This window comes from Pleurodeles waltl, chromosome 6 (assembly GCF_031143425.1).
Source record: "Pleurodeles waltl isolate 20211129_DDA chromosome 6, aPleWal1.hap1.20221129, whole genome shotgun sequence".
Taxonomy (NCBI): domain Eukaryota; kingdom Metazoa; phylum Chordata; class Amphibia; order Caudata; family Salamandridae; genus Pleurodeles; species Pleurodeles waltl.
This window is the reverse complement of record NC_090445.1, coordinates 385,362,704-385,384,583: the sequence shown is the minus strand read 5'-3', so window position 1 is coordinate 385,384,583 and position 21,880 is coordinate 385,362,704. Positions and strand designations below refer to the sequence as shown.

General features: G+C 40.1%; 7 non-coding genes across 7 annotated transcripts; all 7 read left to right on the top strand.

The window, feature by feature from the left end:
• Positions 1 to 259: 259 nt before the first annotated feature.
• Positions 260 to 354, top strand: TRNAI-UAU (transfer RNA isoleucine (anticodon UAU)). The gene is made up of 2 exons: positions 260 to 297; positions 319 to 354. It is a non-coding gene; the product is annotated as a tRNA-Ile (tRNA).
• Positions 355 to 5,066: 4,712 nt separating this feature from the next.
• On the top strand, positions 5,067 to 5,161 carry TRNAI-UAU (transfer RNA isoleucine (anticodon UAU)). Its single transcript has 2 exons — positions 5,067 to 5,104; positions 5,126 to 5,161. It is a non-coding gene; the product is annotated as a tRNA-Ile (tRNA).
• Positions 5,162 to 9,872: 4,711 nt separating this feature from the next.
• TRNAI-UAU (transfer RNA isoleucine (anticodon UAU)) lies at positions 9,873 to 9,967 on the top strand. Its single transcript has 2 exons — positions 9,873 to 9,910; positions 9,932 to 9,967. It is a non-coding gene; the product is annotated as a tRNA-Ile (tRNA).
• A 2,309-nt stretch (positions 9,968 to 12,276) lies between these two features.
• On the top strand, positions 12,277 to 12,371 carry TRNAI-UAU (transfer RNA isoleucine (anticodon UAU)). Its single transcript has 2 exons — positions 12,277 to 12,314; positions 12,336 to 12,371. It is a non-coding gene; the product is annotated as a tRNA-Ile (tRNA).
• A 2,309-nt stretch (positions 12,372 to 14,680) lies between these two features.
• On the top strand, positions 14,681 to 14,775 carry TRNAI-UAU (transfer RNA isoleucine (anticodon UAU)). The gene is made up of 2 exons: positions 14,681 to 14,718; positions 14,740 to 14,775. It is a non-coding gene; the product is annotated as a tRNA-Ile (tRNA).
• Positions 14,776 to 17,084: 2,309 nt separating this feature from the next.
• On the top strand, positions 17,085 to 17,179 carry TRNAI-UAU (transfer RNA isoleucine (anticodon UAU)). Its single transcript has 2 exons — positions 17,085 to 17,122; positions 17,144 to 17,179. It is a non-coding gene; the product is annotated as a tRNA-Ile (tRNA).
• Positions 17,180 to 19,488: 2,309 nt separating this feature from the next.
• TRNAI-UAU (transfer RNA isoleucine (anticodon UAU)) lies at positions 19,489 to 19,583 on the top strand. Its single transcript has 2 exons — positions 19,489 to 19,526; positions 19,548 to 19,583. It is a non-coding gene; the product is annotated as a tRNA-Ile (tRNA).
• Positions 19,584 to 21,880: the final 2,297 nt, after the last annotated feature.

Genomic DNA, 21,880 nt, shown 5'->3' with positions numbered 1-21,880 from the left:
TTTGTGCTTATGAGACATAACAATTAGATTCCTCTAGACTTTGTCGGAACTGACGAGATATAATTGAATGTGGTTTTCAAAAGACTGAATTTTATGTTACAGGACAATTATAGAATCTTTTCCGGTTCCACTGTAATTGTAGTAATCAGGGTAACATGTTTGCATGTGAGCTGATCTTGCATACGGTATGTTGATGACGATCCTGTCGTCTACTAAGTCACCTCTAGGTGGCGCAGTTGGACTCATGGTGTATGTGTGAGCTCCAGTGGCGCAATCGGTTAGCGCGCGGTACTTATACAGCAGTACTTGCACTGAGCCATGCCGAGGATGTGAGTTCGAGCCTCACCTGGAGCAACTGCATTATCTTTTTTAAATCATTTCAATGAAAGGAAAAATTAAACTCAGATTAAAGATGGCGCTTGCTAAAGATTATTTACTTCTATTCAGAATCTTCCTGTCTAACTCCTCCGGGTCCCTAGGATCACATCGCCTTCGGGACGATTCGTTTCACTGCATTATGATGTGCTGACTTGTGAACTATGCATTCACATCAGTGTATTCAAAAAGAAATTTGCTAAATAACAAGAATAATAAAAACAGTATAGTCGCATGAATAGCCATAAATTGAAGAGCTGCAAAAAATGTTGATCAACCAAATTGAATAAAATATAACTCATATAAATGGCAAAAGGATAGCATCATCACACAAAGGCCTTAGCCAAATATGCTATTCCTCTAAAGTAGATTGTACCTCTTGTGTGCTGTGATTGTTCCTCCAATACTAAATTCATTTTTAATTTGTCTGCAATTTTGAAAAATAATGCCTGCTAGAAGTCAACTTTTTAAAATGATTTCATTCATGACACGTATTTCTCTAACCTGTGATCGTGGTCCATGCTCAATTTCTCTTTTCCTCATCCCCATCCTGATTCTACTTCTTGAGACACCAGGTTCACTTCTTTATCCACCCCAACCAATCAAGGTCACCAAATCTATCAAACAAGTCTGCCTGCATTCACTTTCACTTTAAGTACAAGATAAGTTGTATCATTTGAACAGAGAGCATGAGAAAAGGAAGTTTATGGTGAGTGGTGGCTGGGGTTTTGAGGATTCACCTCATTTTCCTGAGAGCCGAGGTATCTGGGAGCTATAGTGTTTTGAGAGGAAATAAATTAAAATCTCCAAGGTGCCACTGCTCGAGCACAATAACGCTCGTTATGTGGAAGCAGATTGAGCAGAAAGAGAGGTCAGATACTCGCTCAACCTTTCCAAGGGACGGTAAACATTGAGTTATTATCTGGTTTTGCCTAGCAGGGTGAGAACAGCGTTTGTCAGGCGTTTGTCAGGCAATCGGAAGGGGAGACGAATGAGTCGTAGTTCTCTGGTATTATTCAAGTCTTCTTGCTAAGATAAAAGTAGAAAAGGGAACGTTGACAATAAGCAAGCTTAAAACGAGGTGTGATTCCTAGGTGAAATAACTTGAAAAGAGTTAAGATTTAAAAGATAAACAGAAGACCCTGATGAGGATTGAACTCGTGTCCCCTGGTTCCAAAAAATTAGTGCTTTGCCACTGAGCTACAAAGCCAGACGGTTTCCGATCTCAGAGTGCCATATGTAGTCTTAAGGCAGAATGTGGCCAGCTGTGACTTTCAGAGTATGAGTGGAAGCCTATGTACTTATGAATGTCAACATATAGGCACAAATTAAACTACATTCTTAAGGCACTTTTCTTGGAAGGTGGCAAAACTCTATATTCTTAGGAGAATATTAAAGTACTCACATTACTCAGGATATGGATATCAGTAGTTAGTATCTCTGCAATCTGAGACATTTACAGGAAACTGCTCATCAGAAGGGATATGTCATTGCAGGGCAGACATAAATAAATGGCTCTTCAAACAGCTGACACTTTAGTAGTAAGAGCTGCTTTCTATTCCTTCCAGATATCCAAACTAAGTAGAAGGCCATGCTTGAAGGAAAGACATTCTTCTGGTCTCTCCATGAAAGACTAACTTTCTAATAAACACAACACCCTCTATTTTATTTAATGTATTTGCTACAATGGATTAGCCAGATGGGATCATCTAACGATTTCTGGATGTGTCTCGAAAGAGAGCGTAATTATACTGGGAGCAGTGCTGACCTTCAAAAACCAACATGATCGGACTTTGACGATGGTGGGATTTGTATCCACACATGCAGAGCACACTGTATGGGCAGTCCGCCACCTTAACCACTCACCCACTTCATCCACCCTGTAACATGATTTAAAGCATTTGTACACACGAGGTACTCTGTTGACACTAGTCTGTAGCTAAAATGAAAACAGTTGAAGTAAGATATCCAACTACCCACCTTCCCCCAACTTGGGTCCAACATATCATTTTCTGGCTAAATTCCTCCTTTGTGCTTATGAGACATAACAATTAGATTCCCCTAGACTTTGTCGGAACTGACGAGATATAATTGAATGTGGTTTTCAAAAGACTGAATTTTATGTTACAGGACAATTATAGAATCTTTTCCGGTTCCACTGTAATTGTAGTAATCAGGGTAACATGTTTGCATGTGAGCTGATCTTGCATACGGTATGTTGATGACGATCCTGTCGTCTATTAAGTCACCTCTAGGTCACGCAGTTGGACTCATGCTGTATGTGTGTGCTCCAGTGGCGCAATCGATTAGCACGCGGTACTTATACAGCAATACTTGAACTGAGCCATGCCGAGGTTGTGAGTTCGAGCCTCACCTCGAGCAACTGCATTATCTTTTTTAAATCATTACACTGAAAGGAAAAATTAAACTCAGATTAAAGATGGCGCTTGCTAAAGATTATTCACTTCTATTCAGAATCTTCCTGTCTGACTCCTCCGGGTCCCTAGGATCACATCGCCTTCGGGACGATTGGTTTCACTGCATTATGATGTGCTGACTTGTGAACTATGCATTCACATCAGTGTATTCAAAAAGAAATTTGCTAAATAACAAAAATAATAAAAACAGTATAGTCGCATGAATAGCCATAAATTGAAGAGCTGCAAAAAATGTTGATCAACCAAATTGAATAAAATATAACTCATATAAATGGCAAAAGGATAGCATCATCACACAAAGGCCTTAGCCAAATATGCTATTCCTCTAAAGTAGATTGTACCTCTTGTGTGCTGTGATTGTTCCTCCAATACAAAATTCATTTTTAATTTGTCTGCAATTTTGAAAAATAATGCCTGCTAGAAGTCAACTTTTTAAAATGATTTCATTCATGACACGTATTTCTCTAACCTGTGATTGTGGTCCATGCTCAATTTCTCTTTTCCTCATCCCCATCCTGATTCAACTTCTTGAGACACCAGGTTCACTTCTTTATCCACCCCAACCAATCAAGGTCACCAAATCTATCAAACAAGTCTGCCTGCATTCACTTTCACTTTAAGTACAAGATAAGTTGTATCATTTGAACAGAGAGCATGAGAAAAGGAAGTTTATGGTGAGTGGTGGCTGGGGTTTTGAGGATTCACCTCATTTTCCTGAGAGCCGAGGTATCTGGGAGCTATAGTGTTTTGAGAGGAAAGAAATTAAAATCTCCAAGGTGCCACTGCTCGAGCCCTATAACGCTCGTTATGTGGAAGCAGATTGAGCAGAAAGAGAGGTCAGATACTCGCTCAACCTTTCCAAGGGACGGTAAACATTGAGTTATTATCTGGTTTTGCCTAGCAGGGTGAGAACAGCGTTTGTCAGGCGTTTGTCAGGCAATCGGAAGGGGAGACGAATGATTCGTAGTTCTCTGGTATTATTCAAGTCTTCTTGCTAAGATAAAAGCAGAAAAGGGAACGTTGACAATAAGCAAGCTTAAAACGAGGTGTGATTCCTAGGTGAAATAACTTGAAAAGAGTTAAGATTTAAAAGATAAACAGAAGATCCTGATGAGGATTGAACTCGTGTCCCCTGGTTCCAAAAAATCCGTGCTTTGCCACTGAGCTACAAAGCCGGAGGATTTCCATATCTCAGAGTGCCATATGTAGTCTTAAGGCAGAATGTGGCCAGCTGTGAGTTTCAGAGTATGAGTGGAAACCTATGTACTTATGAATGTCAACATATAGGCACACATTAAACTACATTCTTAAGGCACTTTTCGTGGAAGGTGGCAAAACTCTATATTCTTAGGAGAATATTAAAGAACTCACATTACTCAGGATATGGATATCAGTAGTTAGTATCTCTGCAATCTGAGACATTTACAGGAAACTACTCATCAGAAGGGATATGTCAGTGCAGGGCAGACATAAATAAATGGCTCTTCAAACAGCTGACACTTTAGTAGTAAGAGCTGCTTTCTATTCCTTCCAGATATCCAAACTAAGTAGAAGGCCATGCTTGAAGGAAAGACATTCTTCTGGGCTCTCCATGAAAGACTAACTTTCTAATAAACACAACACCCTCTATTTTATTTAATGTATTTGCTACAATGGATTAGCCAGATGGGATCATCTAACGATTTCTGGATGTGTCTCGAAAGAGAGCGTAATTATACTGGGAGCAGTGCTGACCTTCAAAAACCAACATGATCGGACTTTGACGATGGTGGGATTTGTATCCACACATGCAGAGCACACTGTATGGGCAGTCCGCCACCTTAACCACTCACCCACTTCATCCACCCTGTAACAGGATTTAAAGCATTTGTACACATGAGGTACTCTGTTGACACTAGTCTGTAGCTAAAATTAAAACAGTTGAAGTAAGATATCCAACTACCCACCTTCCCCCAACTTGGGTCCAACATATCATTTTCTGGCTAAATTCCTCCTTTGTGCTTATGAGACATAACAATTAGATTCCTCTAGACTTTGTCGGAACTGACGAGATATAATTGAATGTGGTTTTCAAAAGACTGAATTTTATGTTACAGGACAATTATAGAATCTTTTCCGGTTCCACTGTAATTGTAGTAATCAGGGTAACATGTTTGCATGTGAGCTGATCTTGCATACGGTATGTTGATGACGATCCTGTCGTCTACTAAGTCACCTCTAGGTGGCGCAGTTGGACTCATGGTGTATGTGTGAGCTCCAGTGGCGCAATCGGTTAGCGCGCGGTACTTATACAGCAGTACTTGCACTGAGCCATGCCGAGGATGTGAGTTCGAGCCTCACCTGGAGCAACTGCATTATCTTTTTTAAATCATTTCAATGAAAGGAAAAATTAAACTCAGATTAAAGATGGCGCTTGCTAAAGATTATTTACTTCTATTCAGAATCTTCCTGTCTAACTCCTCCGGGTCCCTAGGATCACATCGCCTTCGGGACGATTCGTTTCACTGCATTATGATGTGCTGACTTGTGAACTATGCATTCACATCAGTGTATTCAAAAAGAAATTTGCTAAATAACAAGAATAATAAAAACAGTATAGTCGCATGAATAGCCATAAATTGAAGAGCTGCAAAAAATGTTGATCAACCAAATTGAATAAAATATAACTCATATAAATGGCAAAAGGATAGCATCATCACACAAAGGCCTTAGCCAAATATGCTATTCCTCTAAAGTAGATTGTACCTCTTGTGTGCTGTGATTGTTCCTCCAATACTAAATTCATTTTTAATTTGTCTGCAATTTTGAAAAATAATGCCTGCTAGAAGTCAACTTTTTAAAATGATTTCATTCATGACACGTATTTCTCTAACCTGTGATCGTGGTCCATGCTCAATTTCTCTTTTCCTCATCCCCATCCTGATTCTACTTCTTGAGACACCAGGTTCACTTCTTTATCCACCCCAACCAATCAAGGTCACCAAATCTATCAAACAAGTCTGCCTGCATTCACTTTCACTTTAAGTACAAGATAAGTTGTATCATTTGAACAGAGAGCATGAGAAAAGGAAGTTTATGGTGAGTGGTGGCTGGGGTTTTGAGGATTCACCTCATTTTCCTGAGAGCCGAGGTATCTGGGAGCTATAGTGTTTTGAGAGGAAATAAATTAAAATCTCCAAGGTGCCACTGCTCGAGCACAATAACGCTCGTTATGTGGAAGCAGATTGAGCAGAAAGAGAGGTCAGATACTCGCTCAACCTTTCCAAGGGACGGTAAACATTGAGTTATTATCTGGTTTTGCCTAGCAGGGTGAGAACAGCGTTTGTCAGGCGTTTGTCAGGCAATCGGAAGGGGAGACGAATGAGTCGTAGTTCTCTGGTATTATTCAAGTCTTCTTGCTAAGATAAAAGTAGAAAAGGGAACGTTGACAATAAGCAAGCTTAAAACGAGGTGTGATTCCTAGGTGAAATAACTTGAAAAGAGTTAAGATTTAAAAGATAAACAGAAGACCCTGATGAGGATTGAACTCGTGTCCCCTGGTTCCAAAAAATTAGTGCTTTGCCACTGAGCTACAAAGCCAGACGGTTTCCGATCTCAGAGTGCCATATGTAGTCTTAAGGCAGAATGTGGCCAGCTGTGACTTTCAGAGTATGAGTGGAAGCCTATGTACTTATGAATGTCAACATATAGGCACAAATTAAACTACATTCTTAAGGCACTTTTCTTGGAAGGTGGCAAAACTCTATATTCTTAGGAGAATATTAAAGTACTCACATTACTCAGGATATGGATATCAGTAGTTAGTATCTCTGCAATCTGAGACATTTACAGGAAACTGCTCATCAGAAGGGATATGTCATTGCAGGGCAGACATAAATAAATGGCTCTTCAAACAGCTGACACTTTAGTAGTAAGAGCTGCTTTCTATTCCTTCCAGATATCCAAACTAAGTAGAAGGCCATGCTTGAAGGAAAGACATTCTTCTGGTCTCTCCATGAAAGACTAACTTTCTAATAAACACAACACCCTCTATTTTATTTAATGTATTTGCTACAATGGATTAGCCAGATGGGATCATCTAACGATTTCTGGATGTGTCTCGAAAGAGAGCGTAATTATACTGGGAGCAGTGCTGACCTTCAAAAACCAACATGATCGGACTTTGACGATGGTGGGATTTGTATCCACACATGCAGAGCACACTGTATGGGCAGTCCGCCACCTTAACCACTCACCCACTTCATCCACCCTGTAACATGATTTAAAGCATTTGTACACACGAGGTACTCTGTTGACACTAGTCTGTAGCTAAAATGAAAACAGTTGAAGTAAGATATCCAACTACCCACCTTCCCCCAACTTGGGTCCAACATATCATTTTCTGGCTAAATTCCTCCTTTGTGCTTATGAGACATAACAATTAGATTCCCCTAGACTTTGTCGGAACTGACGAGATATAATTGAATGTGGTTTTCAAAAGACTGAATTTTATGTTACAGGACAATTATAGAATCTTTTCCGGTTCCACTGTAATTGTAGTAATCAGGGTAACATGTTTGCATGTGAGCTGATCTTGCATACGGTATGTTGATGACGATCCTGTCGTCTATTAAGTCACCTCTAGGTCACGCAGTTGGACTCATGCTGTATGTGTGTGCTCCAGTGGCGCAATCGATTAGCACGCGGTACTTATACAGCAATACTTGAACTGAGCCATGCCGAGGTTGTGAGTTCGAGCCTCACCTCGAGCAACTGCATTATCTTTTTTAAATCATTACACTGAAAGGAAAAATTAAACTCAGATTAAAGATGGCGCTTGCTAAAGATTATTCACTTCTATTCAGAATCTTCCTGTCTGACTCCTCCGGGTCCCTAGGATCACATCGCCTTCGGGACGATTCGTTTCACTGCATTATGATGTGCTGACTTGTGAACTATGCATTCACATCAGTGTATTCAAAAAGAAATTTGCTAAATAACAAGAATAATAAAAACAGTATAGTCGCATGAATAGCCATAAATTGAAGAGCTGCAAAAAATGTTGATCAACCAAATTGAATAAAATATAACTCATATAAATGGCAAAAGGATAGCATCATCACACAAAGGCCTTAGCCAAATATGCTATTCCTCTAAAGTAGATTGTACCTCTTGTGTGCTGTGATTGTTCCTCCAATACAAAATTAATTTTTAATTTGTCTGCAATTTTGAAAAATAATGCCTGCTAGAAGTCAACTTTTTTAAATGATTTCATTCATGACACGTATTTCTCTAACCTGTGATTGTGGTCCATGCTCAATTTCTCTTTTCCTCATCCCCATCCTGATTCTACTTCTTGAGACACCAGGTTCACTTCTTTATCCACCCCAACCAATCAAGGTCACCAAATCTATCAAACAAGTCTGCCTGCATTCACTTTCACTTTAAGTACAAGATAAGTTGTATCATTTGAACAGAGAGCATGAGAAAAGGAAGTTTATGGTGAGTGGTGGCTGGGGTTTTGAGGATTCACCTCATTTTCCTGAGAGCCGAGGTATCTGGGAGCTATAGTGTTTTGAGAGGAAAGAAATTAAAATCTCCAAGGTGCCACTGCTCGAGCCCTATAACGCTCGTTATGTGGAAGCAGATTGAGCAGAAAGAGAGGTCAGATACTCGCTCAACCTTTCCAAGGGACGGTAAACATTGAGTTATTATCTGGTTTTGCCTAGCAGGGTGAGAACAGCGTTTGTCAGGCGTTTGTCAGGCAATGGAAGGGGAGACGAATGAGTCGTAGTTCTCTGGTATTATTCAAGTCTTCTTGCTAAGATAAAAGCAGAAAAGGGAACGTTGACAATAAGCAAGCTTAAAACGAGGTGTGATTCCTAGGTGAAATAACTTGAAAAGAGTTAAGATTTAAAAGATAAACAGAAGATCCTGATGAGGATTGAACTCGTGTCCCCTGGTTCCAAAAAATCCGTGCTTTGCCACTGAGCTACAAAGCCGGAGGATTTCCATATCTCAGAGTGCCATATGTAGTCTTAAGGCAGAATGTGGCCAGCTGTGAGTTTCAGAGTATGAGTGGAAACCTATGTACTTATGAATGTCAACATATAGGCACAAATTAAACTACATTCTTAAGGCACTTTTCGTGGAAGGTGGCAAAACTCTATATTCTTAGGAGAATATTAAAGAACTCACATTACTCAGGATATGGATATCAGTAGTTAGTATCTCTGCAATCTGAGACATTTACAGGAAACTACTCATCAGAAGGGATATGTCAGTGCAGGGCAGACATAAATAAATGGCTCTTCAAACAGCTGACACTTTAGTAGTAAGAGCTGCTTTCTATTCCTTCCAGATATCCAAACTAAGTAGAAGGCCATGCTTGAAGGAAAGACATTCTTCTGGGCTCTCCATGAAAGACTAACTTTCTAATAAACACAACACCCTCTATTTTATTTAATGTATTTGCTACAATGGATTAGCCAGATGGGATCATCTAACGATTTCTGGATGTGTCTCGAAAGAGAGCGTAATTATACTGGGAGCAGTGCTGACCTTCAAAAACCAACATGATCGGACTTTGACGATGGTGGGATTTGTATCCACACATGCAGAGCACACTGTATGGGCAGTCCGCCACCTTAACCACTCACCCACTTCATCCACCCTATAACAGGATTTAAAGCATTTGTACACACGAGGTACTCTGTTGACACTAGTCTGTAGCTAAAATGAAAACAGTTGAAGTAAGATATCCAACTACCCACCTTCCCCCAACTTGGGTCCAACATATCATTTTCTGGCTAAATTCCTCCTTTGTGCTTATGAGACATAACAATTAGATTCCCCTAGACTTTGTCGGAACTGACGAGATATAATTGAATGTGGTTTTCAAAAGACTGAATTTTATGTTACAGGACAATTATAGAATCTTTTCCGGTTCCACTGTAATTGTAGTAATCAGGGTAACATGTTTGCATGTGAGCTGATCTTGCATACGGTATGTTGATGACGATCCTGTCGTCTACTAAGTCACCTCTAGGTGGCGCAGTTGGACTCAGGGTGTATGTGTGAGCTCCAGTGGCGCAATCGGTTAGCGTGCAGTACTTATACAGCAGTACTTGCACTGAGCCATGCCGAGGTTGTGAGTTCGAGCCTCACCTGGAGCAACTGCATTATCTTTTTTAAATCATTTCAATGAAAGGAAAAATTAAACTCAGATTAAAGATGGCGCTTGCTAAAGATTATTTACTTCTATTCAGAATCTTCCTGTCTAACTCCTCCGGGTCCCTAGGATCACATCGCCTTCGGGACGATTCGTTTCACTGCATTATGATGTGCTGACTTGTGAACTATGCATTCACATCAGTGTATTCAAAAAGAAATTTGCTAAATAACAAGAATAATAAAAACAGTATAGTCGCATGAATAGCCATAAATTGAAGAGCTGCAAAAAATGTTGATCAACCAAATTGAATAAAATATAACTCATATAAATGGCAAAAGGATAGCATCATCACACAAAGGCCTTAGCCAAATATGCTATTCCTCTAAAGTAGATTGTACCTCTTGTGTGCTGTGATTGTTCCTCCAATTCAAAATTCATTTTTAATTTGTCTGCAATTTTGAAAAATAATGCCTGCTCGATGTCAACTTTTTAAAATGATTTCATTCATGACACGTATTTCTCTAACCTGTGATTGTGGTCCATGCTCAATTTCTCTTTTCCTCATCCCCATCCTGATTCTACTTCTTGAGACACCAGGTTCACTTCTTTATCCACCCCAACCAATCAAGGTCACCAAATCTATCAAACAAGTCTGCCTGCATTCACTTTCACTTTAAGTACAAGATAAGTTGTATCATTTGAACAGAGAGCATGAGAAAAGGATGTTTATGGTGAGTGGTGGCTGGGGTTTTGAGGATTCACCTCATTTTCCTGAGAGCCGAGGTATCTGGGAGCTATAGTGTTTTGAGAGGAAAGAAATTAAAATCTCCAAGGTGCCACTGCTCGAGCCCTATAACGCTCGTTATGTGGAAGCAGATTGAGCAGAAAGAGAGGTCAGATACTCGCTCAACCTTTCCAAGGGACGGTAAACATTGAGTTATTATCTGGTTTTGCCTAGCAGGGTGAGAACAGCGTTTGTCAGGCGTTTGTCAGGCAATCGGAAGGGGAGACGAATGAGTCGTAGTTCTCTGGTATTATTCAAGTCTTCTTGCTAAGATAAAAGCAGAAAAGGGAACGTTGACAATAAGCAAGCTTAAAACGAGGTGTGATTCCTAGGTGAAATAACTTGAAAAGAGTTAAGATTTAAAAGATAAACAGAAGATCCTGATGAGGATTGAACTCGTGTCCCCTGGTTCCAAAAAATCAGTGCTTTGCCACTGAGCTACAAAGCCGGAGGATTTCCATATCTCAGAGTGCCATATGTAGTCTTAAGGCAGAATGTGGCCAGCTGTGAGTTTCAGAGTATGAGTGGAAGCCTATGTACTTATGAATGTCAACATATAGGCACACATTAAACTACATTCTTAAGGCACTTTTCGTGGAAGGTGGCAAAACTCTATATTCTTAGGAGAATATTAAAGAACTCACATTACTCAGGATATGGATATCAGTAGTTAGTATCTCTGCAATCTGAGACATTTACAGGAAACTACTCATCAGAAGGGATATGTCAGTGCAGGGCAGACATAAATAAATGGCTCTTCAAACAGCTGACACTTTAGTAGTAAGAGCTGCTTTCTATTCCTTCCAGATATCCAAACTAAGTAGAAGGCCATGCTTGAAGGAAAGACATTCTTCTGGGCTCTCCATGAAAGACTAACTTTCTAATAAACACAACACCCTCTATTTTATTTAATGTATTTGCTACAATGGATTAGCCAGATGGGATCATCTAACGATTTCTGGATGTGTCTCGAAAGGGAGCGTAATTATACTGGGAGCAGTGCTGACCTTCAAAAACCAACATGATCGGACTTTGACGATGGTGGGATTTGTATCCACACATGCAGAGCACACTGTATGGGCAGTCCGCCACCTTAACCACTCACCCACTTCATCCACCCTGTAACAGGATTTAAAGCATTTGTACACACGAGGTACTCTGTTGACACTAGTCTGTAGCTAAAATGAAAACAGTTGAAGTAAGATATCCAACTACCCACCTTCCCCCAACTTGGGTCCAACATATCATTTTCTGGCTAAATTCCTCCTTTGTGCTTATGAGACATAACAATTAGATTCCCCTAGACTTTGTCGGAACTGACGAGATATAATTGAATGTGGTTTTCAAAAGACTGAATTTTATGTTACAGGGCAATTATAGAATCTTTTCCGGTTCCACTGTAATTGTAGTAATCAGGGTAACATGTTTGCATGTGAGCTGATCTTGCATACGGTATGTTGATGACGATCCTGTCGTCTACTAAGTCACCTCTAGGTGGCGCAGTTGGACTCAGGGTGTATGTGTGAGCTCCAGTGGCGCAATCGGTTAGCGTGCGGTACTTATACAGCAGTACTTGCACTGAGCCATGCCGAGGTTGTGAGTTCGAGCCTCACCTGGAGCAACTGCATTATCTTTTTTAAATCATTTCAATGAAAGGAAAAATTAAACTCAGATTAAAGATGGCGCTTGCTAAAGATTATTTACTTCTATTCAGAATCTTCCTGTCTAACTCCTCCGGGTCCCTAGGATCACATCGCCTTCGGGACGATTCGTTTCACTGCATTATGATGTGCTGACTTGTGAACTATGCATTCACATCAGTGTATTCAAAAAGAAATTTGCTAAATAACAAGAATAATAAAAACAGTATAGTCGCATGAATAGCCATAAATTGAAGAGCTGCAAAAAATGTTGATCAACCAAATTGAATAAAATATAACTCATATAAATGGCAAAAGGATAGCATCATCACACAAAGGCCTTAGCCAAATATGCTATTCCTCTAAAGTAGATTGTACCTCTTGTGTGCTGTGATTGTTCCTCCAATACAAAATTCATTTTTAATTTGTCTGCAATTTTGAAAAATAATGCCTGCTAGAAGTCAACTTTTTAAAATGATTTCATTCATGACACGTATTTCTCTAACCTGTGATTGTGGTCCATGCTCAATTTCTCTTTTCCTCATCCCCATCCTGATTCTACTTCTTGAGACACCAGGTTCACTTCTTTATCCACCCCAACCAATCAAGGTCACCAAATCTATCAAACAAGTCTGCCTGCATTCACTTTCACTTTAAGTACAAGATAAGTTGTATCATTTGAACAGAGAGCATGAGAAAAGGATGTTTATGGTGAGTGGTGGCTGGGGTTTTGAGGATTCACCTCATTTTCCTGAGAGCCGAGGTATCTGGGAGCTATAGTGTTTTGAGAGGAAAGAAATTAAAATCTCCAAGGTGCCACTGCTCGAGCCCTATAACGCTCGTTATGTGGAAGCAGATTGAGCAGAAAGAGAGGTCAGATACTCGCTCAACCTTTCCAAGGGACGGTAAACATTGAGTTATTATCTGGTTTTGCCTAGCAGGGTGAGAACAGCGTTTGTCAGGCGTTTGTCAGGCAATCGGAAGGGGAGACGAATGAGTCGTAGTTCTCTGGTATTATTCAAGTCTTCTTGCTAAGATAAAAGCAGAAAAGGGAACGTTGACAATAAGCAAGCTTAAAACGAGGTGTGATTCCTAGGTGAAATAACTTGAAAAGAGTTAAGATTTAAAAGATAAACAGAAGATCCTGATGAGGATTGAACTCGTGTCCCCTGGTTCCAAAAAATCAGTGCTTTGCCACTGAGCTACAAAGCCGGAGGATTTCCATATCTCAGAGTGCCATATGTAGTCTTAAGGCAGAATGTGGCCAGCTGTGAGTTTCAGAGTATGAGTGGAAACCTATGTACTTATGAATGTCAACATATAGGCACACATTAAACTACATTCTTAAGGCACTTTTCGTGGAAGGTGGCAAAACTCTATATTCTTAGGAGAATATTAAAGAACTCACATTACTCAGGATATGGATATCAGTAGTTAGTATCTCTGCAATCTGAGACATTTACAGGAAACTACTCATCAGAAGGGATATGTCAGTGCAGGGCAGACATAAATAAATGGCTCTTCAAACAGCTGACACTTTAGTAGTAAGAGCTGCTTTCTATTCCTTCCAGATATCCAAACTAAGTAGAAGGCCATGCTTGAAGGAAAGACATTCTTCTGGGCTCTCCATGAAAGACTAACTTTCTAATAAACACAACACCCTCTATTTTATTTAATGTATTTGCTACAATGGATTAGCCAGATGGGATCATCTAACGATTTCTGGATGTGTCTCGAAAGGGAGCGTGATTATACTGGGAGCAGTGCTGACCTTCAAAAACCAACATGATCGGACTTTGACGATGGTGGGATTTGTATCCACACATGCAGAGCACACTGTATGGGCAGTCCGCCACCTTAACCACTCACCCACTTCATCCACCCTGTAACAGGATTTAAAGCATTTGTACACACGAGGTACTCTGTTGACACTAGTCTGTAGCTAAAATGAAAACAGTTGAAGTAAGATATCCAACTACCCACCTTCCCCCAACTTGGGTCCAACATATCATTTTCTGGCTAAATTCCTCCTTTGTGCTTATGAGACATAACAATTAGATTCCCCTAGACTTTGTCGGAACTGACGAGATATAATTGAATGTGGTTTTCAAAAGACTGAATTTTATGTTACAGGACAATTATAGAATCTTTTCCGGTTCCACTGTAATTGTAGTAATCAGGGTAACATGTTTGCATGTGAGCTGATCTTGCATACGGTATGTTGATGACGATCCTGTCGTCTACTAAGTCACCTCTAGGTGGCGCAGTTGGACTCAGGGTGTATGTGTGAGCTCCAGTGGCGCAATCGGTTAGCGTGCGGTACTTATACAGCAGTACTTGCACTGAGCCATGCCGAGGTTGTGAGTTCGAGCCTCACCTGGAGCAGCTGCATTACCTTTTTTAAATCATTTCAATGAAAGGAAAAATTAAACTCAGATTAAAGATGGCGCTTGCTAAAGATTATTTACTTCTATTCAGAATCTTCCTGTCTAACTCCTCCGGGTCCCTAGGATCACATCGCCTTCGGGACGATTCGTTTCACTGCATTATGATGTGCTGACTTGTGAACTATGCATTCACATCAGTGTATTCAAAAAGAAATTTGCTAAATAACAAGAATAATAAAAACAGTATAGTCGCATGAATAGCCATAAATTGAAGAGCTGCAAAAAATGTTGATCAACCAAATTGAATAAAATATAACTCATATAAATGGCAAAAGGATAGCATCATCACACAAAGGCCTTAGCCAAATATGCTATTCCTCTAAAGTAGATTGTACCTCTTGTGTGCTGTGATTGTTCCTCCAATACAAAATTCATTTTTAATTTGTCTGCAATTTTGAAAAATAATGCCTGCTAGAAGTCAACTTTTTAAAATGATTTCATTCATGACACGTATTTCTCTAACCTGTGATTGTGGTCCATGCTCAATTTCTCTTTTCCTCATCCCCATCCTGATTCTACTTCTTGAGACACCAGGTTCACTTCTTTATCCACCCCAACCAATCAAGGTCACCAAATCTATCAAACAAGTCTGCCTGCATTCACTTTCACTTTAAGTACAAGATAAGTTGTATCATTTGAACAGAGAGCATGAGAAAAGGATGTTTATGGTGAGTGGTGGCTGGGGTTTTGAGGATTCACCTCATTTTCCTGAGAGCCGAGGTATCTGGGAGCTATAGTGTTTTGAGAGGAAAGAAATTAAAATCTCCAAGGTGCCACTGCTCGAGCCCTATAACGCTCGTTATGTGGAAGCAGATTGAGCAGAAAGAGAGGTCAGATACTCGCTCAACCTTTCCAAGGGACGGTAAACATTGAGTTATTATCTGGTTTTGCCTAGCAGGGTGAGAACAGCGTTTGTCAGGCGTTTGTCAGGCAATCGGAAGGGGAGACGAATGAGTCGTAGTTCTCTGGTATTATTCAAGTCTTCTTGCTAAGATAAAAGCAGAAAAGGGAACGTTGACAATAAGCAAGCTTAAAACGAGGTGTGATTCCTAGGTGAAATAACTTGAAAAGAGTTAAGATTTAAAAGATAAACAGAAGATCCTGATGAGGATTGAACTCGTGTCCCCTGGTTCCAAAAAATCAGTGCTTTGCCACTGAGCTACAAAGCCGGAGGATTTCCATATCTCAGAGTGCCATATGTAGTCTTAAGGCAGAATGTGGCCAGCTGTGAGTTTCAGAGTATGAGTGGAAACCTATGTACTTATGAATGTCAACATATAGGCACACATTAAACTACATTCTTAAGGCACTTTTCGTGGAAGGTGGCAAAACTCTATATTCTTAGGAGAATATTAAAGAACTCACATTACTCAGGATATGGATATCAGTAGTTAGTATCTCTGCAATCTGAGACATTTACAGGAAACTACTCATCAGAAGGGATATGTCAGTGCAGGGCAGACATAAATAAATGGCTCTTCAAACAGCTGACACTTTAGTAGTAAGAGCTGCTTTCTATTCCTTCCAGATATCCAAACTAAGTAGAAGGCCATGCTTGAAGGAAAGACATTCTTCTGGGCTCTCCATGAAAGACTAACTTTCTAATAAACACAACACCCTCTATTTTATTTAATGTATTTGCTACAATGGATTAGCCAGATGGGATCATCTAACGATTTCTGGATGTGTCTCGAAAGGGAGCGTAATTATACTGGGAGCAGTGCTGACCTTCAAAAACCAACATGATCGGACTTTGACGATGGTGGGATTTGTATCCACACATGCAGAGCACACTGTATGGGCAGTCCGCCACCTTAACCACTCACCCACTTCATCCACCCTGTAACAGGATTTAAAGCATTTGTACACACGAGGTACTCTGTTGACACTAGTCTGTAGCTAAAATGAAAACAGTTGAAGTAAGATATCCAACTACCCACCTTCCCCCAACTTGGGTCCAACATATCATTTTCTGGCTAAATTCCTCCTTTGTGCTTATGAGACATAACAATTAGATTCCCCTAGACTTTGTCGGAACTGACGAGATATAATTGAATGTGGTTTTCAAAAGACTGAATTTTATGTTACAGGACAATTATAGAATCTTTTCCGGTTCCACTGTAATTGTAGTAATCAGGGTAACATGTTTGCATGTGAGCTGATCTTGCATACGGTATGTTGATGACGATCCTGTCGTCTACTAAGTCACCTCTAGGTGGCGCAGTTGGACTCATGGTGTATGTGTGCGCTCCAGTGGCGCAATCGGTTAGCGCGCGGTACTTATACAGCAGTACTTGCACTGAGCCATGCCGAGGTTGTGAGTTCGAGCCTCACCTGGAGCAACTGCATTATCTTTTTTAAATCATTTCAATGAAAGGAAAAATTAAACTCAGATTAAATATGGCGCTTGCTAAAGATTATTTACTTCTATTCAGAATCTTCCTGTCTAACTCCTCCGGGTCCCTAGGATCACATCGCCTTCGGGACGATTCGTTTCACTGCATTATGATGTGCTGACTTGTGAACTATGCATTCACATCAGTGTATTCAAAAAGAAATTTGCTAAATAACAAGAATAATAAAAACAGTATAGTCGCATGAATAGCCATAAATTGAAGAGCTGCAAAAAATGTTGATCAACCAAATTGAATAAAATATAACTCATATAAATGGCAAAAGGATAGCATCATCACACAAAGGCCTTAGCCAAATATGCTATTCCTCTAAAGTAGATTGTACCTCTTGTGTGCTGTGATTGTTCCTCCAATACAAAATTCATTTTTAATTTGTCTGCAATTTTGAAAAATAATGCCTGCTAGAAGTCAACTTTTTAAAATGATTTCATTCATGACACGTATTTCTCTAACCTGTGATTGTGGTCCATGCTCAATTTCTCTTTTCCTCATCCCCATCCTGATTCTACTTCTTGAGACACCAGGTTCACTTCTTTATCCACCCCAACCAATCAAGGTCACCAAATCTATCAAACAAGTCTGCCTGCATTCACTTTCACTTTAAGTACAAGATAAGTTGTATCATTTGAACAGAGAGCATGAGAAAAGGATGTTTATGGTGAGTGGTGGCTGGGGTTTTGAGGATTCACCTCATTTTCCTGAGAGCCGAGGTATCTGGGAGCTATAGTGTTTTGAGAGGAAAGAAATTAAAATCTCCAAGGTGCCACTGCTCGAGCCCTATAACGCTCGTTATGTGGAAGCAGATTGAGCAGAAAGAGAGGTCAGATACTCGCTCAACCTTTCCAAGGGACGGTAAACATTGAGTTATTATCTGGTTTTGCCTAGCAGGGTGAGAACAGCGTTTGTCAGGCGTTTGTCAGGCAATCGGAAGGGGAGACGAATGAGTCGTAGTTCTCTGGTATTATTCAAGTCTTCTTGCTAAGATAAAAGCAGAAAAGGGAACGTTGACAATAAGCAAGCTTAAAACGAGGTGTGATTCCTAGGTGAAATAACTTGAAAAGAGTTAAGATTTAAAAGATAAACAGAAGATCCTGATGAGGATTGAACTCGTGTCCCCTGGTTCCAAAAAATCAGTGCTTTGCCACTGAGCTACAAAGCCGGAGGATTTCCATATCTCAGAGTGCCATATGTAGTCTTAAGGCAGAATGTGGCCAGCTGTGAGTTTCAGAGTATGAGTGGAAACCTATGTACTTATGAATGTCAACATATAGGCACACATTAAACTACATTCTTAAGGCACTTTTCGTGGAAGGTGGCAAAACTCTATATTCTTAGGAGAATATTAAAGAACTCACATTACTCAGGATATGGATATCAGTAGTTAGTATCTCTGCAATCTGAGACATTTACAGGAAACTACTCATCAGAAGGGATATGTCAGTGCAGGGCAGACATAAATAAATGGCTCTTCAAACAGCTGACACTTTAGTAGTAAGAGCTGCTTTCTATTCCTTCCAGATATCCAAACTAAGTAGAAGGCCATGCTTGAAGGAAAGACATTCTTCTGGGCTCTCCATGAAAGACTAACTTTCTAATAAACACAACACCCTCTATTTTATTTAATGTATTTGCTACAATGGATTAGCCAGATGGGATCATCTAACGATTTCTGGATGTGTCTCGAAAGGGAGCGTAATTATACTGGGAGCAGTGCTGACCTTCAAAAACCAACATGATCGGACTTTGACGATGGTGGGATTTGTATCCACACATGCAGAGCACACTGTATGGGCAGTCCGCCACCTTAACCACTCACCCACTTCATCCACCCTGTAACAGGATTTAAAGCATTTGTACACACGAGGTACTCTGTTGACACTAGTCTGTAGCTAAAATGAAAACAGTTGAAGTAAGATATCCAACTACCCACCTTCCCCCAACTTGGGTCCAACATATCATTTTCTGGCTAAATTCCTCCTTTGTGCTTATGAGACATAACAATTAGATTCCCCTAGACTTTGTCGGAACTGACGAGATATAATTGAATGTGGTTTTCAAAAGACTGAATTTTATGTTACAGGACAATTATAGAATCTTTTCCGGTTCCACTGTAATTGTAGTAATCAGGGTAACATGTTTGCATGTGAGCTGATCTTGCATACGGTATGTTGATGACGATCCTGTCGTCTACTAAGTCACCTCTAGGTGGCGCAGTTGGACTCATGGTGTATGTGTGAGCTCCAGTGGCGCAATCGGTTAGCGCGCGGTACTTATACAGCAGTACTTGCACTGAGCCATGCCGAGGTTGTGAGTTCGAGCCTCACCTGGAGCAACTGCATTATCTTTTTTAAATCATTTCAATGAAAGGAAAAATTAAACTCAGATTAAAGATGGCGCTTGCTAAAGATTATTTACTTCTATTCAGAATCTTCCTGTCTAACTCCTCCGGGTCCCTAGGATCACATCGCCTTCGGGACGATTCGTTTCACTGCATTATGATGTGCTGACTTGTGAACTATGCATTCACATCAGTGTATTCAAAAAGAAATTTGCTAAATAACAAGAATAATAAAAACAGTATAGTCGCATGAATAGCCATAAATTGAAGAGCTGCAAAAAATGTTGATCAACCAAATTGAATAAAATATAACTCATATAAATGGCAAAAGGATAGCATCATCACACAAAGGCCTTAGCCAAATATGCTATTCCTCTAAAGTAGATTGTACCTCTTGTGTGCTGTGATTGTTCCTCCAATACAAAATTCATTTTTAATTTGTCTGCAATTTTGAAAAATAATGCCTGCTAGAAGTCAACTTTTTAAAATGATTTCATTCATGACACGTATTTCTCTAACCTGTGATTGTGGTCCATGCTCAATTTCTCTTTTCCTCATCCCCATCCTGATTCTACTTCTTGAGACACCAGGTTCACTTCTTTATCCACCCCAACCAATCAAGGTCACCAAATCTATCAAACAAGTCTGCCTGCATTCACTTTCACTTTAAGTACAAGATAAGTTGTATCATTTGAACAGAGAGCATGAGAAAAGGAAGTTTATGGTGAGTGGTGGCTGGGGTTTTGAGGATTCACCTCATTTTCCTGAGAGCCGAGGTATCTGGGAGCTATAGTGTTTTGAGAGGAAAGAAATTAAAATCTCCAAGGTGCCACTGCTCGAGCCCTATAACGCTCGTTATGTGGAAGCAGATTGAGCAGAAAGAGAGGTCAGATACTCGCTCAACCTTTCCAAGGGACGGTAAACATTGAGTTATTATCTGGTTTTGCCTAGCAGGGTGAGAACAGCGTTTGTCAGGCGTTTGTCAGGCAATCGGAAGGGGAGACGAATGAGTCGTAGTTCTCTGGTATTATTCAAGTCTTCTTGCTAAGATAAAAGCAGAAAAGGGAACGTTGACAATAAGCAAGCTTAAAACGAGGTGTGATTCCTAGGTGAAATAACTTGAAAAGAGTTAAGATTTAAAACATAAACAGAAGATCCTGATGAGGATTGAACTCGTGTCCCCTGGTTCCAAAAAATCCGTGCTTTGCCACTGAGCTACAAAGCCGGAGGATTTCCATATCTCAGAGTGCCATATGTAGTCTTAAGGCAGAATGCGGCCAGCTGTGAGTTTCAGAGTATGAGTGGAAACCTATGTACTTATGAATGTCAACATATAGGCACACATTAAACTACATTCTTAAGGCACTTTTCGTGGAAGGTGGCAAAACTCTATATTCTTAGGAGAATATTAAAGAACTCACATTACTCAGGATATGGATATCAGTAGTTAGTATCTCTGCAATCTGAGACATTTACAGGAAACTAATCATCAGAAGGGATATGTCAGTGCAGGGCAGACATAAATAAATGGCTCTTCAAACAGCTGACACTTTAGTAGTAAGAGCTGCTTTCTATTCCTTCCAGATATCCAAACTAAGTAGAAGGCCATGCTTGAAGGAAAGACATTCTTCTGGGCTCTCCATGAAAGACTAACTTTCTAATAAACACAACACCCTCTATTTTATTTAATGTATTTGCTACAATGGATTAGCCAGATGGGATCATCTAACGATTTCTGGATGTGTCTCGAAAGAGAGCGTAATTATACTGGGAGCAGTGCTGACCTTCAAAAACCAACATGATCGGACTTTGACGATGGTGGGATTTGTATCCACACATGCAGAGCACACTGTATGGGCAGTCCGCCACCTTAACCACTCACCCACTTCATCCACCCTGTAACAGGATTTAAAGCATTTGTACACACGAGGTACTCTGTTGACACTAGTCTGTAGCTAAAATGAAAACAGTTGAAGTAAGATATCCAACTACCCACCTTCCCCCAACTTGGGTCCAACATATCATTTTCTGGCTAAATTCCTCCTTTGTGCTTATGAGACATAACAATTAGATTCCCCTAGACTTTGTCGGAACTGACGAGATATAATTGAATGTGGTTTTCAAAAGACTGAATTTTATGTTACAGGACAATTATAGAATCTTTTCCGGTTCCACTGTAATTGTAGTAATCAGGGTAACATGTTTGCATGTGAGCTGATCTTGCATACGGTATGTTGATGACGATCCTGTCGTCTACTAAGTCACCTCTAGGTGGCGCAGTTGGACTCATG